Source organism: Opisthocomus hoazin, chromosome 3, assembly GCF_030867145.1.
Source record: "Opisthocomus hoazin isolate bOpiHoa1 chromosome 3, bOpiHoa1.hap1, whole genome shotgun sequence".
NCBI lineage: Eukaryota > Metazoa > Chordata > Aves > Opisthocomiformes > Opisthocomidae > Opisthocomus > Opisthocomus hoazin.
In genome coordinates this window covers 32,226,160-32,235,247 of record NC_134416.1, presented here as the reverse complement: position 1 = coordinate 32,235,247, position 9,088 = coordinate 32,226,160, and positions in this window count along the sequence as shown.

Below are 9,088 nucleotides of genomic sequence, written 5' to 3'. Positions count from 1 at the left end.
TGACCGTGCAGAACAGAGTTCTGATAGAATACCCCGTGCTTCCTGCCCTCAGGTGAAAACAGCAATTTCCTGATGCGTGAAAATATGAGAAAAAAATACCCAAAACACCTTTCTGCTTTCTACCTGTTTTTCTTCAATCAATTCTGCAGTATGTATCTGTTTGCTTACATGTTTCTTCATTAGAAAAAGGAATTTTGAAGCAAAAAATATTTTTTCTGAAATACATAATTTGCTGTGAATTAGAACACAAGTTATTTTGTAATGTTCTTTATTAAACTAAGTTGCATATCTTAGAGCTTAGAGCAGACTTTATCTTTCTAACAATTTATGACATTGCAAAACTGGGATATGTAATCTCGGGGGAGTTAACAATGCGGTGGTTTCCCAGTCCCACTTTGCAAAGTTACTGTCTGGGTTTTGGAAATGAAGCTGAAGTCAGTCTCATCCTCGTTTATTAGCTTTTGAAGTCGAAGTAACCTCTCTGAAGAGGTGTCATTTGACATTTTCATGCTGTTGGTTTCCTAACCATTTATCATTAGCAAAAGGTAGGCTAATATAGGCTCTGGACTATGTGGACTCTGTTGCAGGTAGGAGAAAGTGTGTGAACATGGGTTTTGGCAGCTGTTTTACAGACCCCTTCCAGTGGATCTTACTTTTAGGTAAGATCTATCCTGCCTAAACTTAGTCAGACTAAAAGATATCTGTGATAAACATGTGGGAAGTCCCTTTTCTCATGTTGCTCGTTGGGCACCTCTGCTCTAGCCCCAGCATCATGCTGGTCGGAGGAGCTACCCTCAGGTTACCTGTGGAAGGGAAGGGATCAGCTAGCAGTCTCACTTTATGGAGGTCTCTGAGGCAAGCAAGAGGAGGTGGATGTAGATACCAATCTAAAATTTTATATAAAAATAGACATGGATTTTAGTGGGGAAGAAGAGTCAAAATCATTCAGGTGATAGGTATTTCTGATGAATTTAGACTCATCAAGTCTGCTTTAGATCAGGACTACACTGGATTAAATGTGATTTATTCTATATCCAAATTCATGCCTTGGAAATGTCATTAGAGTCATCTGTACAAAAATGGACAGATCTTTAGACCCCTTCTTTTATGTTAAATAAGACAGTATTTTGGAAACTGTGTGCATGGCTGTTAAGACCATGAGAAGAATTCTGAATTGTTTTGCCCATATTTTCAGATTTAATTGAAAAAAGAAAAACAGTTCAAATTTCCCCTCACAGTGAAGGAATCTTGAAAATTTAAACAAATGCAACTAGACAGTAATGCCTGAAGCAATGCTGCAAAATATGACACACTAACTTCACTCCCAAAATTCTGTGCTTTGTGTTTTGCTGGAGGAAAAAGGAGAAGGTTTCCATGACATCATTTCATCAAAAACATAGCCTTACGGCTAGAATCAGGCTGCTGTGCGGTTTTTTGCTCCTTGTAATAAAGTATCCTGTGGGGAATGTTTGGGATCGTGAGAACTGATTGGCACAGACATTCTGTCGTGCCAGCCGGCCGCGTGGCAGCGGTGACGGCTGACCAGGGCTGACGTCAGCTGGGAAAGCCGTCCCTGCAGAGGGACACGCAGATGGTCCCTGGCCACGGTCGTCAGAGGGACGCGTCACCCCTCTAACGGAACGTGCTGAAGTCTGGCTTGGTTTGGGTGAACATAACACATACGTGCTGTGTAAACACACATTCTGTCACTGTTTTTTGTTAAGAGAGGTGCCTGACACTGATTAGGGTAGCAATCTCACCTGGGATCTCTGCAGGGTGGGTAGGATTTTCTGTTACGACATCTGACACAGGCCTAGAAGTGCTCAAGTCAGCTTCCAAACATCAGCACCAGAGAGACTCACGGTCATTTTTACTCATTGAGATCTGACATTATTACAAAAAAACCTACTGCAAAGAACATAATGATACTTTTATTCATTAAAACTCTATTCCTTTATTAAGTTTTCCAATGATGTGCTGGCTACCGGTTTCACAAATATTTAAACTCTGCTCCTGAAGGAGCTATGAGACATGATTGAAATAAAAAGATGCTGATACTATATAAAAAGCAGGTAGTCTTCAAATAATACAGATATTAGAACAATATTTGTGAGTAGACTATGCTTCCAGTATATTCAAAAGTATTTTACTGTAGAATTAATGAGTAGTGTAGCTTCTGTTGACTTCCCCAAATCCCCCATTTATTCAGTGCATTATTTAGCAGCACAAATTGATATGTGAGAGAATAATCACCCAAAAAGAATAGACCCTTATGACTGAGCAGTCAACTTTCCAAGTGTAGAAATAGTAGCAGGTACTTTTTTTTTGTTCCTGTGAAATTAAGTATGTGTCTACCTTAGTGCTGTACTTCAAATCAGGTCCATATCAGCTGCTAGTGGTTCAGACTACTTCCTAAAGCAGACATTGTGTAAAAGCCCAGTCACGGAGCAGAAAGCTGTTGTGTTAAACCACGTTGAAACACATGGAAAAAAGAAGATAATTCCTCATCTAAAAAAAACCCATCAAATCATGGTACATTTAAAATGAGAGACAAAAAAAGCCATGGAAGAAGACAATGGGTGGTGTTAGCCATCAGAGCAGGCTGTGGAATCAGAAAACAGAAGCCTATCTGGCTGCATTTTTGAAGGTGTCCAGTTTTAAGGAGCTTTCTGAGTGTTTTTTGCAGACCTCCCAAGCATGAAGAGATGCCTAAATTCACGCTTGCTTGAAAAAGTAAACTGACACTCGTTCATCAGTGACAAGAGCTGGCACTTTGATTCCCAGTTTCAGCTACTAGGTCTGGAGAAAGAAGTTTGCGAAGGACCTTGAATGTCAAAGCAAGTCATGTGTGTTAAATGTGACAGGTAAGACATTTGGGATTCAAAGAGGTGGTGACACAACGCAGAAGACAGAACAAGAAAAACGATCTTAGCAAACAGTGGAAAGGTTGCGTTTGCCAGTGCTGGAGGAAAGGGCCCTGCAGCAGTGAGGGTGTGAGACGTGGAGAGCCCCAACTGACTTTCAGCTGGTTGGATGAATAGGCGCTGCCCCCGGGTATCTTAACAGGAGGGACTGGAAAGAGTTACAGGTAGCTTGGGTGAGGCCTGGACCATAGGCCTGAGTTGTTACTGTGAGGTGGTATTAGCCCTCTTACCCAAGCAATTCAGGGTGTTAAAAGATCACTCTCTCATGATGACCTTGAAGTTAATAGTCAGAGATCTGGCAACAGGTCAAGATTTTTGTTTGGCCAGAAGACTTCTCTGCATAAAGATTATCCATGCTAATACTGTCTTCTCACAGCAGCTCTGGTTCTCTAGATCTTATTGGACTTGCTTATCACAACTTTTCTTTGTTTTTATTACAACTAAATACAGGTGTTTGAATACTCTTCTGTTCTGGGCTCAAGGTTGAACATCAGCTCTAGGCTTCCAAGGCCAAGCTCAAACATATCTCAGGAGAGAAAAAATGTCAGTCTGGTGAAAGCTCATCACAGATGTATCCAGATTTTTTGTAATCAAATAGTTCAGGTAAAATTTCCATTCTTGGTGGTTTTTGGTTTTTTATTTTCCAATTAGGCTGTGTCTGAATATTTAAAAAGAGATACCGACTCTGATTCCCATTCCTGGGTGAAGATTTGAATTTCAGTGCAAGAGAATTTCTTCAATAAAGCTGTAATAGTCTTGATGTTTCTGACATTAAATGTTATTATGTTTTATGTGTGTGTAATGGTTGTACTGCAGAAGTCCTACAATGTATTGAACTGATTCCTTTTACAGGTGAATATGGATCACTGGCACTGTGTTTAGAGAGTAGTCTCGTCAATGACCACGTATATTAATGTCACAGCATCCATACTAACAGCATCTTTTAGATCTCACTAGGCTTATAGTATTAAGAGGCCTATTCCACAGCTTTTGGGCATTAGGGTACCTCTCACCATGACACAGGAAGGAGCAACAAGCAAGGAAATACGCAGTCGGACATTTCCTAGGTAGCTATGGTGGAAAGCTAACAACACTTTTGCGGACAGGCCCTGCAGAACCAGACAAGCTCTTTCTGCTCAGGCAGATATTCCAGAAGGTATTTGGCTGTTGCTAGGGTTTCCATACGTCAGTGATATTTTCCATAGTTTGGCACATATCTGAGTTTTTTGCTATTACCTGATAACTTGGCGATGGCATTGCACAGTCTGACACAGTGTGACATACCTCATATACATGCTAGGTATCTTAAACAACAAAAAGTTGTAGATTTCCTCTTATGTATAGCAGCAATGTAAAATCCCTCCAGCTGTAAGTGAAGACCAGGTTCGGGACCTCCTGAAGAACCTAAACATACAGAAGTCCATGGGACCTGATGAGATGCATCCCAGAGTCCCGAGGGAACTGGCTGATGTAGTTGCCAAGCCACTCTCCATGATATTTGAAAAGTCATGGCAGTCAGGGGAAGTCCCCAGTGACTGGAAAAAGGGAAACATTGTGCCCTTTTTCAAAAAGGGTAGAAAGGAAGACCCTGGGAACTACCGACCTGTCAGCCTCACCTCTGTGCCTGGGAAGATCATGGAACAGGTCCTCCTAGCAGATATGCTAAGACACATGGAGGCCAGGGAGATGATTCGAGACAGCCAGCATGGCTTCATCAAGGGCAAGTCCTGCCTCACCATCCTAGTGGCTTTCTGTGATGGTGTAACAACAAGAGTGGACAAGGGAAAACCAGTGGATGTCATCTATTTGGATTTTTGTAAAGCCTTTGACACGGTCCCCACAACATCATTCTCTCTAAATTGGAGAGCCATGGATTTGATGGGTGGACTGTTTGGTGGATAAGGAATTGGTTGGGTGGTCGCAGCCAAAGGGTAGTGGTCAATGGCTCAATGTCCGGATGGAGACCAGTGACGAGTGGAGTCCCTCAGGGGTCCGTACTGGGACCGGTGCTGTTCAATATATTTATCAATGACATGGACAGCAACATCAAGTGTACCCTTAGCAAGTTTGCAGATGACACCAAGCTGAGTGGTACGGTTGACACACCAGAAGGACGGGATGCCATCCAGAGGGACCTGGACAAGCTGGAGAGGTGGGCCTGTGTGAACCTCATGAGGTTCAACAAGGCCAAGTGCAAGGTCCTACACCTGGGTCGGGTAATCCCCGATATCAATACAGGCTGAGGGATGAAAGGATCAAGAGCAGCCCTGCTGAGAGGGACTTGCGGGTACTGATAGACGAAAGGCTGGACATGAGCCGGCAATGTGCGCTGGCAGCCCAGAGGGCCAACCGTGTCCTGGGCTGCATCAGGAGAAGCGTGGCCAGCAGGTCGAGAGAGGTGATTCTGCCCCTCTACTCTGCTCTGGTGAGACCTCACCTGGAGTACTGCGTTCAGCTCTGGAGCCCTCAGCACAAGAAGGACATGGAACTGTTGGAGTGGTTTCAAAGGAGGGCTACAAAAATGATCCAAGGGCTGGAGCACCTCGCCTATGAGGACAGGCTGAGAGAGTTGGGCTTGTTCAGCCTGGAGAAGAGAAGGCTGCAGGGAGACCTGATTGCAGCCTTTCAGTACTTAAAGGGAGCCTATAGAAAAGATGGGGACAATCTTTTTAGTAGAGACAGCAGTGACAGGACGAGGGGTAATGGTTTTAAACTAAAACAGGGTAGGTTTAGGCTGGATATAAGGAAGAAATTGTTTACAATGAGGGTGGTGAAACACTGGAACGGGTTGCCCAGAGAGGTAGTGGAGGCCCCATCCCTGGAAACATTGAAGACCAGGTTGGACAGGGCTCTGAGCAACCTGATCTAGTTAGTGGTGTCCCTGCTCGCTGCAGGGCGGTTGGACTAGATGACCTCTAGGGGTCCCTTCCGACCCAAAACTTTCTATGATTCTATGATTCTATTGTTTTCTGGGCCGTGATGTTTAAGTAAAATTCGTAAGTCCGTATGCTCCTTGTCTCATTCAAGTGAGACGCCCCATTATCTTCAGCAGGGCTAATGACATTTAAATATTGTGATGTAGGAAGGTGTTACACCCCATTAATACTTAAAATATTGCTTATGTTTTTGCTTGTGTTATATTTCATTAGAACATTACCTGATCTTTAAAGATAAACACATCAGATGAGGCAGTACAACATTATCTTGCTACATCTGAACAGATACGCAGAGAAAAGCCATCAAGATCAGCGTAAGGCTTGGAGAGATCAGCCAGCTAAGCATCTGGGGAGGATGCTATGTGTTTGTTCAACATAACCCATGAAATACTAAGTAGTTCTGAATTTGCTTCTTTGTTAGCTAATATCAGGCAAGAATATTCACAGAAGCAGAGTGTGTGAGCAATTCTCAACTCTGGCTAAACAGTTTCCTTTTCAAAGTCACAGAAATGCTGTTTATGATTGCCCTACACATGGATGACGTTGCTCTGTGCTGCAGGTAAGCGCAAGAGCTATTTCCAGCATTTAACATGCCTGACACTCACAGCCTCTTTGTTATATTGCATGTGCAGAGAGTAGGTGAAGATCTCCAAACGTCATTTCTTCAGAGACAAGATATCACATTAGCAATGTCACCTAATTTTTCATGCCACTTATGTGTTTATAATACTTCCACATAAATCTGTAAGGCAAAAAAGACTTCTCAAATCATGTTTTGTGTTATAGCATCAAAACCTGTACTTTATGATCATTATTCAAATAGAGTTTATGGGAAGTAAAACTTTATATTTAACCCTTATTGAATCTAGCCTGGTTGTGACCAACTGATTAACATGTTGGGTTTTAATTTTAAAACCAAGAGCAGAAAAGGAATATCCAAATATCCAATATTTTCAGATCCAAATAGCTCAGCACTGCCCTTCTTACTTTTTTCTGTTTTTTTTTCAATTTTAGCTTCTCTTCTAGCAGTCCCAACTGGTCCTTCAATTAGATTTTATTGTTCTCTCAAACTGAATCTTATCACACCTTCAAACCACATTTATTGGAGTGTTACCACCTGGCATTATTGTATGGGATCGTGTTCTTAGGCATCATCTTCTGTTCTAGGCATAAATCCTTACTCTTCCTTTCTTCCCTGTTCCACTGCTTTCTTTTCTATCCCCACGCAAATCACATGTAGGACAGATATTTAAAATCACAAGTTTTCTGCAGATCTCACCTCAAAATTATTCCTGCCTTCCTTGCCATTCAGATGCTGAGAAGGACATAGAAATGCAGTTAGATGAGAAGGGGCTCCTTTCTTTAACAACTGTGATGTGTTTGGACCTGAAATATTGGGAGGTCAGTCAGTCACTTCGGTGAAAGTTCATGAACCTTTCAGCAGTGGTCCTCTTCCTGCCTGAAGTGCTCCGACCTTCGCTATCAAGTTTCTTCTGTAAGTTGTCTTACTAGATAACTTGCTGCTTTGAATCCTTGATGGATTTAATGAAACAAGCAAAGGGCTGCAAAGTAACTGTAAACTCTTGACCTATCTAGTTTCTACTTAAATTGACTGGTTCGATCACTCAGCTAATGGTAGCTCCTGCAGTAAGCAGGCATGCATGTCGGTATTCCTAATAGTCTTCATCAAAAGTGGGTAAAGTAGGTCTCAGTTCAAAATTGATTTATAATAAGCTTCTGAAAAAGTATCTGAAGAGACACTTGCTGAGATACCCTAGGAAAAATATTGTAGATATCTGTGTATACAGTTAAAAGTGTATATACACTTTATTTTGCCCATTTCATGATAAAGGCAAAACCAGAGAGACAGGCAAACAGACAAACACTCTGTCAGTGCTGCCCAGTGGTGACCAACCAACCCTTACACACTTCCTTAGTGCTTTGATACTGATTAGGTTTCTGTACATCTCAGGTGAAAGACAACACTATTGGGCCATTCGTGAATAATTCATTTGGTAGTGAATCAGGGTAAAATCCACTATGCACAAATTTTAGAAGCCTCTGTGACCTGTGAGAATTGTCAGTGGAAATAATTGCTCTGGCCTGTCTTTCAAAGAAATGACTGAGCAGCAAAACCACTGAAGCTTAATGTCCTCCACAGCTGCGCCTGGAGATGCAGTCCCTAGGTGGATTCCCTCGACTCCAAGAAAGGATGCAGCCCTTCCCCAGAGGGGACATGCATGGTTCCCCTCCCTTCTTCTTGACTGCTCCATGTAACCTGCAGGAAATAAAAACTTTGAGACAACTTCTTCCTTTATCAAATTTGGCCAATAAATTCAAACACGTCTAGGAGGGGCTGACCACCAGATACATACATGTATGGATACACATAAGAACATTTTGTTTCGGTAAACAAATCAACTTGACCTGTCAGGCCTTAAAGATCAAAATGGCCACTATAAAGAGCAGAAAAACGTGAGCCAGTCCACATGAAATTTCATAATCACAGAAATGTTTCCATCTCTTATAAGGTGATAAAGACACTATTTTTGTGGACGTACTGTTTTGCTAAAATTTATGAATTAAAATTGTAACAATATAACTTCTGTAGATATGAGCTGAAGAAAAGCATGAGATAATGTATTTAATCGACAGCATGTGATAAAGAGTGAGCTTGTTTTAGTTAATGATTCTTGTTTGAAACTGTAAGGTCCTGTTCTTTGTTATGGAGATTTTTATATCACTCTCATTTTGACCCTGCCTGGTTCTCTCATAAGGAAATAAAAATAATGAGATTTTTCAGAAAAGACTCTGATAATAGGCAGATCTTTCTAGATCAGTGTTTCAGGAGCTGACACTTTCCTATATGTATTTTTTTAATAATAAAAAATGATAAAACCAAGGCAAATTCTTAACTGAGACATATACTCCAGCAATACAAAAGAGAAAGTGTGATGCAAAAAATTCATTTCTTGTGAAGGTCAACTATTTTTTATTTTCTTATAAAACCTTGTCTCCTAACTATGTGCTTCCGCATAAGGCCATTAAGCAAGAGGAATGAATATCAGTAGTCACACTCTCCCCTATTACAAGCACTTACAGGCTGCTATTTGACCCTGAGGCCTGGCAGATCAGATCTTTTATAGCTTTTAACTCATGACATTGGTGTGGGAGGTTTCTGAGGCCAGAGCCGAATGTGTCTGAGCAGCTGTTCTGCTAGGGATCACT